Raw genomic sequence first — 10557 nt, 5'->3', positions numbered from 1 at the left:
ACCTCAGCAGCATCCTCTGGTAATGAGTTCCACAATTTAATTACATGCTAAATAAAAAAAAAAAAAAAATTTCCTTTCATCTGCTTTACATTTGTTACCCCTCACCTTATTCCTCTGCTCTAAGACAGAGAAAATAGGGGCTACTTGTCTATTTTGATTTTTTTGATTGTTGCTTTCTATAGTCATATCATGGCCCCCTATGATATTTTTCTCTAATTCCTTTGTGTTTCAGTACCCCTCCCTGACTTCTGGTTATGTCCTTTATCATGATAAAACTTCTAGTCACATGATGTGTCAACACAAATTCTATGAAGATGTTGTAGGAAAAAATCCAAACATATTTCAAAGAAATAAAGGTTACAAACCCCTAAATAAGAAGGGAAAAAAGGAAGACCCAGGGAACTACAGGCCAGTCAGTGTCACCTCCGTGCCTGGCAAGATTATGGAGCAGACCCTCCTGGAGACTATGCTCAGGCACATGGAAGATAAGGAGGTGATTGGTGACAGCCAACACGGCTTCACCAAGGGCAAATTGTGCCTGACAAACTTGGTGGCCTTCTGTGATGGGGTTACAGCATCCGTGGATAAGGGAAGGGCAACTGACGTCATCTACCTGGACTTGTGCAAGGCATTTGACACTGTCCCGCATGACATCCTTGTCTCTAAATTGGAGAGACATGGATTCGATGGATGGACCATGCGGTGGGTAAGGAGTTGGCTGGATGGTCGCACTCAAAGAGTTGTGGTCAACGGCTCAATGTCCAAGTGGAGAACGGTGACGAGTGGCGTCCCTCAGGGGTCGGTACTGGGACCGGCACTGTTCAACATCTTTGTTGGCAACACAGACAGTGGGATCGAGTGCACCCTCAGCAAGTTTGCCGACGACACCAAGCTGTGTGGTGTGGTCGACACGCTGGAGGGAAGGGATGCCATCCAGAGGGACCTTGACAGGCTGGAGAGGTGGGCCCGTGCAAACCGCATGAAGTTCAACAAGGCCAAGTGCAAGGTCCTGCATGTGGGTCGGCACAATCCCAAGCACGACTATAGGCTGGGCGAGGAATGGATTGAAAGCAGTCCCGAGGAGAAGGACTTGGGGGTATGGATTGATGAGAAGCTCAACATGAGCTGGCAGTGTGCGCTTGCAGCCCAGAAGGCCAACTGTGTCCTGGGCTGCATCAAAAGAGGTGTGACCAGCAGGTCGAGGGAGGGGATCCTGCCCCTCTACTCTGCTCTTGTGAGACCCCACCTGGAGTACTGCGTCCAGCTCTGGGGGCCCCAGTACAGGAGAGACATGGAGCTGTTGGAGCGAGTCCAGAGGAGGGCCACGAAGCTGATCAGAGGGCTGGAGCACCTCTCCTGTGAGGACAGGCTGAGAGAGTTGGGATTGTTCAGCCTGGAGAAAAGGCAGCTCCAGGGAGATCTAATTGTGGCTTACCAGTACCTGAAGGGGCCTACAGGAAAGATGGTGAGGGACTGTTTATCAGGGAGTGTAGTGACAGGACAAGGGGTAATGGGTTTAAGCTGAAGGAGGGTCGATTTAGATTAGATGTTAGAAAGAAATTCTTTACTGTTAAGAGTGGTGAGGCACTGGAACAGGTTGCCCAGAGAGGCTGTGGATGCCCCCTCCCTGGAAGTGTTCAAGGCCAGGTTGGATGGGGCTTTGGGCAACGTGGTCTAGTGGAGGGTGTCCCTGCCCGTGGCAGGGGGGTTGGAACTTGACGGTCTTTGAGGTCCCTTCCAACCCAAACCATTCTGTGATTCTATGATTCTATGAAATACTACAGCCCTCAGGTTAAGCCTCTTATAAAATGTTATATACCCATGATTAAACTAAAGGTACTTAAAATATTATCAGCTACATTTAGTATATTCAGAACCACATCTAAGTCATCATTTTAGTCCTTCAGTAAGTAATTTAATCAAAACCAGTTACTAAAGAGCATCCTTGAATTTTCTTCCTTCTTTTAGAGCTTAGAAAGGAGCATGTTAGTTGTAGGCAATAGTGCATGGACAACAATTCCAAGGACAGGCTGGAGAACTAAGGATTTTTAGGAACAGCAACCTAATTATACTTTGCTAGCTCTTTCTAAAATTGCATCAAATGCAACTTTCTGAACACAGTGGCCTACAACAGTACTAAATTAATTGTCATACATAAAAAATAATTTTGTGCTTCTGCAGATTTTGTTTCTGGGTCAGGCAGAGAGGACAAGGCATCCTGAGACATGGAGTGACAGAAGCAGAATGAAAGCAACCAGTCTGAGGGTACTGTGCAGAGGCACAGTGCCCGTCTCTTGGTTCAAATGAGGTATGAGATCATAAAATCCATGAGAAAGCATATCAGAGAATGTAATCTCTACTCTTCCTAACACATCCACACCATGAAAGTCTCAGCTTTGTTGTTTTTAAAACATCAATTTATTTGTTACAGCATTAAGTGGCTAATAACTATCAGTAAGTATTATGGAAAGCTTTAATGATCAGCGGGGTGATTCATCTGTGGAACAAGCCTGGTAACGCAGAATTGTTCTGCTGGCTCAGCCTGGCTGACCCAACCAGAAAATTGCATTAGTGCCAACACAGGAGCAAAAACTGGCAGAAAGACAGAGATAAAGAAGTTGAAAACCCTGGTATGCTGGAGGGGAGGGTAAATCTCCTCGTGTAGCAAGGTGACTAGACGGTCAGTACTGTTCAGACTAGGCTTATGTGTTGGAGAACTCTCTCAGAAGGCCAGAAGGGCAATTTGGTTAAGAGTTACCAAAGCATGGTGGTTTGGAGTTAAGGGAGCATGTAAGTAATCTGGTAATTCCTCAAGAACCCAAGGAAAATTCTGGCCACTCAAGAAAAAGGCAGAAATGTTCACGGACTTCAGTGTAGCTAAGGTTTCATGCCACTTGCTGTCTTTATAAAGACTAAACAGCAACCACCACTGCACGCAGGAGCTGTGTCCCCTCCCCTGTGAGGAGCACCAGGGCTTCAGCTTCCAGTTTAGTACAGACGTACTCGATGAGATTGGCTTCTGCAAAGTTATGAGAAGTTTGAGTTGAATTTTCACACTGAGATTTTTTTTCGGCTTGGATGCAACCTTCTGCTAAAATGTCACAGTTCCACTGAACGCCCCAATTTTGTGATAATCATCTTCTTGCACAGGTAGAAAAGGACATGTAGGGCACTTCTGACGCTATTCACAGTTTCAGTTCAAAAGAGATACTAACACATACATTAAAGTGAGGGTAGAAAGGCAAATCTTATGCAAACCACTAGATGTAGAGGGAGATGGGAGAAAACCCATAAAAAGTATTATTTTTAAAGCACTCAAAGTTCACATTGCTTCTTGTTACAAGCCATGGATGCAATTATTCTTTTCTGGTACTGAGGGAAAAGATAACTGGCATGTAATCAGTTTTTCATGTGTGTAACTCAGTAACTAAAGCTCTCCATAACATTTACTGATACTTTGTAACCACTTATGCTTTGACAGTAACAAAAGAGATGCAGGAATGACCTGATGTGTTAGGAGGACTCCTGATGATTTGACATAGCTCCTATATACATACCTAAGGGAGAAACAAGGTCTACAAAAACGAGACATCAAATATCACTGACATGAATATTAATATGAATAAATTATACAGCTGCAAGACAATTCTTCATCTGAGCAAGCCTAAGAAACTTTCTATTGCATTTCCAAAATATTTTTACAGTTTTGCCTAATGAGTCTCAGAGAATGGAAAAATGCAAACAATGCTGGCTTGGAAAAGTTAACCAGCTGAACAGAAATAAATTATTTTTCCCTTTGAATTTCTTTTTAGCAGGAAAAAAAAAAGTCTTAAGAAACACAGCAGCAGACTTACCAGCAGACTTCCAGAGAAGTTTCACTGTTCTCCTCCTCGAACTGCTCAATGATTTAGGAAACCAGTAAAAAAACCGTGCTATCCTCCTGATGGTTTTCCTCAAATCATTTCTTATCGCCATAGCTGAAAGGTCTCCACAGCTACACCAGGCACAACAGACACACGTATCCGGACGGAGAGAGGAAAGCCCATGAATACCCACACAGAGCCTGCTCACTCTGAGCTCAGCGTCAGCCAGCACGGCTCAGGACCACCTGTTAGTCCTAAATCCCCTCCCTCTCCGTCGCTCTGCTCCGAGCCCTCCAGACCTCCCTCTTCATTACAAGAAGCAGCTATATTAATAGATGCTTCAGCTAAAGAAAGACCTAATAGATGCTTCGGCTAAAGAAAAGCTAAAGAAAGAGTCTTAACCTGGTACTGTGTTTCCAATGATGTTCAAACAAGACATGTTTTCCACAGAAAGGTTTTGAAGGGCTCATTTGTTCATCCCTAGCTACCTTTTCTAGGCTGTAAACAAATAAAGCCCAAAACTGACAGGGATGAGTCCCCTTTCAAAAGCTCTTGATTTAAATCAACAGGATTTTCTCTAGAGAGAGTGTTTCTCAAAGACCTTCTTATGAAGCTTTCTTAGCAGTAAATTCAACAGACATTTCTCTAGACACACAGCATGTTAAAAATGTGACTTTACTCTTAATGGATTTTAAGGCAAACATAAGAGTCAAATCATTCACTCCCACAGTTTACTTAAAAATCGAGCATCTATCGACATATCGCTATCTAACCAAACAGCATCTCAGTACTTAGACTACACATGCTTCCAGCACGATACATATTAAATTGTAAATCCAGAGTTGCTATGAACTAATTGCCCCCACAATATATATCACAAATTCTAGCACACTTTTTATCAGCAAGACACTTTAATCATTTCCCCAGCTTAGTGTGATTTCCTCGACTACGTCACAAGTTTCTCTTCAGCTTCTCACATTTTATTTGATTTTTTTTTTCTTCTGCTAGATCTGAATGGTAGAAAACACTGAAAATCAAGACTAATGTCATTACAAAACAAAGATCCTTTTATATTAACCTTTAAACTACAGAAAGTAAGGGCTTTGTTACACCAGCTACATTCACAGCATGCAGTTAATAACTCTCCTAGAATTCACAATGTATTTTTCTACGCTAAAATATGTGAAGTATTTAACCCCATTTTATACATCTGACATTTTTAACATACTGCTGCTTCTCAGGACCAAGCCGGATAGATTGATTGCGTTTCCTCTGGTCAATGTGTCTCTGAAAACAAATAAACATTTCCATTTATACTGTATCTGCCACAATTCTTCAGCCAGTGTCAATGAAAGAGCAGAAGGCAGGACTCAGGCAGCCGGACTTGTCTCTTGTTCGAGCTCCACCCCATCATACCAGCAGGAATTTAGTAGCAAAGTGACGATTTTAGCACAAGTAGGAGGTCTGCCACCCAATTCAGCACATGCAAGGAGCAGAGTTAAAGGCCCAACAGCTAACTTGCTTCTTTCAGGAAACAGCATGGGTTTGAATGTTTAAGAACATCTGCCAAATACCAAATCAAGCAATGACTTTTTTTTTTTCCCCCCTGAAATGTATACATATAAAAATTTAATGAAAATCAAAGTGGCATAAAAACCCCTCTGTACTATTTCACACCATAAGTGAATATATGTTAAAAAGCTTAGTTTTATAATTTGATAAAGAATCCATACAGATATTTAAGATCTTTAGCAGGATAGGAAGAGCACAAGAATATTTTTTTTCACTTGACAGAAAATGCTGATACAGTATTTTTGTTATACTGGTATATTATGAGGCTTAAAGACATATTCAGTAAAACACGTCAGAATATAACAATATCAAGGGGTAAACTGACTTTGCTGATGAGAATAACAAACCTGTGGAGGTTTACACCTTACAGTGTTTAGTGCCTTACTGGAACAAAAAAAAGGCAAGAGCATAAAACACTGCATATTACTTTAAGACAAAGGGAACTCATTCCATACAGAAAAAGTCAGTTGGGTGAATCTGACAATTATGCTATGCAACTAAACCAGCTAATACAGATGAGAACGTGGACCTGAATTCAAGCTGGCCTGAACAGCAGCGGTAGTTAGCCTTGCGATAATTTCATGACTCCTCCATCACTTTACATTTCCAGGCCCTCGTTAGGCCAAAATGTAGCGCTAATGGATGCCAGCCCGTCTCCTGCAGCTCACGGATGAGGGCTCTGTGAAGACGACAACCTGAACCGTTAGTGCTACAGTACGAGCCACTGTGCTCTGCACAGCAACGAACCGCTGTCAGCCTGCATCAGCTGCGTCAGCTGGGCTACGGAGAGTTCACACAGCCCCTCTGAGACAACTCTGATCGCTTACATTACACTGAAGCATTACTAAAGTTAAGAATTCACTGTATTAAAAAGGTACTGCACAGGGCTACACGTGTACCTTTCAATCTACTCTGACGAAAAGACAGCGCAAGGAGATGCTTTCCAAGGAGGACAGAAGGACCTGAAATGTGAGCAGAGTCACGCTCTTGATCCCTGCCTCCCTTGAAGGAAAAAAGCCGTGTGAGGCTTTTTCCTGCAGCAGATTTCAACCCCCAGGTCACACTCTGCTCATCTAAGCAGCGTGCTGGAGGAGGGGAGGGAATGACTGCTGCCCGCGCGGCCGTCCCACCTGCCTGGGAAGGGAGGTGAGCAGCTGTCCCCTCCGCTATGCGGGCAGCCTCTGACCTCCCACCTCCCCGCAGCGGTGCAGAGGTCAGATCTCAGCAGGCCTCCGCAAAGGGCAGACGCGACGTGCGCAGACTCCACGCGCGTGCTGCCCGTCCCACGTGCTCTCCAGCCGCGGGCTGGGATGTGTGGCGAGTCACCCCCTTGGCCCTGCTCTCAGCATCTGCCCCACAACCTGCTTACCACGCGGAAACCTGTGCACACCGGTTGGGAAGCAAAGGGGTGCTCACGAAACGCCCAGTGCTTTACGCACGTCACCGTCTCCCCTGACCTGCAGAGCTACACAGCGACCCAGCGGCTGCCTTACTGTAGCCCTCCCGTGCCCACCGATGGAGCTGAGAAAACTGAAAAGAACCCCAAACAAACCCTTGCTGTTACACAAAATACTCTTAAACCATGAACTGTAAACAACCAGCAGTGTCTGACTGGGAATATTCCCTTGGAGTGTGCTGAGTTTATATAGTTTTAAAGTGAATTCTTTGCTGATAAGCATTTCTTAGAGCAACGCAGCAGTGCTGAGATACCACACAAATGAAGTCTAACATTGAGGAGGAGCACAGACAGTGGTACCAGGTGGGGGGCAGATGCAGCATTTTCCCTGCTCTGGGGCAGAGGAGCATTTTTCCTCAGTGAGGAGTTACTGCCGTTTCCATTCCTCCCAGCTCTTAGGTAGCAAATGACTGGGATGAGCAAAGGATTCCATTTGCTGTGACTTAACTGGAACTTCTCTATTTAGTCTGATTTCAGGAACAAAGATTCCCCAGACGCCTGTTCACGGTGGAAACTGTGTGTAGGAAAAGCTAAACGCATTAAGGAATATCTGCTTGCCTGAATTAGCAAATGTCCCTATTAGCTGGGTTCAAAATGCGTTTTTGCTTGCTTTGTAGATAATAACGGACTTGAAAAATGAGGTGGTGTCTTCCCAACCTGCCACAGCGTGGGTATGTGACACTATGCTATATGCCACACCGACGGGCAGAGTTCAGTGGGGAGAGGTGCTCACAAGCCAGTCTTCACGAAGATGTTTTCCATATCGATGGAGCTTGAACTTCCAGAGAAGGAGAAAGAAACTTCCAGACTTCCAAGGACTGTTTCCCTTTGCTTTTTTGCCTGCCAGAGATCTGAAATGGACTAATAGATTTTAGCAATCCAGAACTGGGTTACGCAGAGAAACACTGTATCTATGCAGTGGACAGAACTGAATGTGTGAAACGTATTTATCTAGAAATTATAAGCGAAAGCTGTGACGTTCCTTAAACCCTGCTCAGCTCTGTCTCAGAGTAAATTTTATCCAAGTAGCAAGAGAGGGGTCCTGGCTAAGGAGTCCCTGGGGTTCAGAACTACTGCATTTGCGTGACACTGTCAAGGCACAGTATCACAGATTTCATACTAAAACATAATTTATAACATTGGCATGTGTGACCAAGCTATGCAGTTGCTAGGAAGCTTATAAAAAACACAATACAACCACTAAAAGAAAACAAACAACAACAAAAAAATGCTACATTTGAGCTTAGTTCAGCAAAACTAGCATAATACTTCTGATTTCCAGCTCAGCTGTTCATCCCTCCCTAATCTAAATAAGTAGCTATATTTGTGAGCTTTCTAAAAAAACTTTTGATTCTCAGCAGCTGCACACACACAAAAAGAAGGGATTAAAAATTAACCACTGATTGGCAACCTGCAACTTCCAAAACCTTGCCTCCATTTGAGGGATGGAAACTGAAGAACTGTAGTACTCAAACTGATGTAAAACACATTTCTTGTCAGATTTAATTGTCTGTTACTTTGCAGATAAATAAATAAGGTTAAAATAGAATTGTATAGACATCTTTTTAGCTGTGACATCAAAAGTATTTCACACGTTCAATCCTCTGTTATCAAGGCTCCCGATAGGTAATAAATGTGATATGAAAGTAAAGAAAACAGACAAAGGAGAAGGGGAACAATGTTGAAAACCCTACGCAATGCACTATGGATGACAGTTACGCTAAGAGACAAAAATACCATGAAAAGATCATGCAACCTATACCTTGCTGCACATCAAACTGAACCACTACCAGATCTATATCACTAGAAATTCCCATCCAACGTTTTTTTTCTGCAAAAAAAATGCTTCTAGTCCAGCCACATTCCTATGATTAGAAGGACTTTTTAAGTAAAACAGCATAAAATTTGGACATAACTCTTCCAAAATGGAGAGGAAGCAAATGAGCATTAAACAAGCACGAGCAGTTTCAACCTTTTTTGACGGGCCCACGGAAGCCTCTCCGTACCAGCAGGTACGTGGGCTTCGTCTCTTTGAACGCAGACGTCTGCGGCAGAGCGGGCTGTCATGGCTCCCTTGGCAGTCAGCAGAGAAAGACCAGTGGCCCTTGGGCACGCTTATTCCCATCTTGCAGCAAAGCTGTAAAATCCATGAGACGAACTGCGCCCTGTGCAGTTCCTGGAGAAGCCAGGATGCCACGGCGGAAAGCAGAGCAGAGGCTGGGAGAGTATTAGTCCTTCTCGGCGCTGGCCCTGAGCAGCAGCAGGGACAAGAAGCGGTGTCCTGGCTCTTCCATGGCTCACCGGGCACATCTTAAATGGAAATCCCTGCGGTTTTTCAGGTATGCCATCTCTGTCAGGGATGGAGGATGGAACCCAGAATGACCAAACCCAGAGCAGACGCCCAACAACTGGAGGCCTCATTTCAGAGCTCCGACATAAATACCCAGAAGCACTTTCCAAACACAGGGGGATTCCGGTTCATTTTCTTCAGGCCCTAAGTACTCTTTATTCAAAACAAAATACGTAACACAAATTCAGCCTATCAATCACGTCTCAAGGTCCTCTGAGGTGAATTTCTTACTTCTACAGGCTATCTATTCGGCAATAACTGGATTTCTGCCCTTGAGTAGTAAGGAGTAGGAAGGTTTCTTCTGAGCAATCACTCCAACGAAGCACATCCTGGATTTAGAGGAAGAAAATCACGGTGCCAAAGCACATTTGCTCACATCTGGTTAGTTCTCATTTCACTCTACAATATATGACACTATCATTAAAAATTTTCATACATTGTTACATGAAAAAGAATATCTCTTCATGTATTTCAGCAATATTTCTGCTTGATTCTTTTCAGTATCATCCATCCTACTGTACAGTTGTTCCCTGTTTCGTTTCGAATACTTCAAACTGTAAAATTTGTTGTAATTTGCTTTATGTTCTTTTCCAGATGCCGGAAATGTGCAGAGACAGACAGGACTGGCACAGTACCGTGACGAAAGTGAGTGTGTGACGGAGAGGACTGCTGTGCTGGTCCAGCCGAGCACCGCGAAGATGACGCACTTCTTCCCCGCGACTGCTGCCGGTACAATGTCACGCACATTATCATTTTTCATGTAGTTTGGTGACAGGCTTACTGTATGTATCTACGCAGGTTTGAAGCTGAATATAAGTTTAAAAAGCTAAGCGCAGAGAATAGTAGCGCGATGTGAAAACAGCAGATTAGTGTTAATTTTAGCTATGTAGTAGATATTACGCTCGCAGCAGTAAACTCAGGAAAATGATTGGACAGTCTTTAGGAAAACCACTGCTGTACATACACAGCTACACTTTAGAGTACTGGGAAAACAAAACTCAAGGCTAAAACTGAAGAGAAGATATTCAGTTGCCTTGTAACACGGTTTGACACATAGGATTTGACTCAGTGGATGATAGACCAACTTGCCTGTGGGCTTCGAGTGACTTTGTGCCAAAATTAGTAGACTTCTCAGTGAGAGCTTGCATGGAACTATCACTAAGGGAAATCAGATTGGGGAAGAAAAACAAAAATACGTGCTAAACATTGCTAAACCAGTACATTTATTCATCCTAATCTGGTCTGCTTCAGACAAAAGTAGCCTGATTATTTTTTAGGGTACAAGAAAGCCGTGAGCACCCTTCTTTAGATCCCTG

Source organism: Grus americana, chromosome 1 (genome assembly GCF_028858705.1).
Source record: "Grus americana isolate bGruAme1 chromosome 1, bGruAme1.mat, whole genome shotgun sequence".
NCBI classification, from domain to species: Eukaryota; Metazoa; Chordata; class Aves; order Gruiformes; family Gruidae; genus Grus; species Grus americana.
This window is presented reverse-complemented; position numbering follows the sequence as displayed.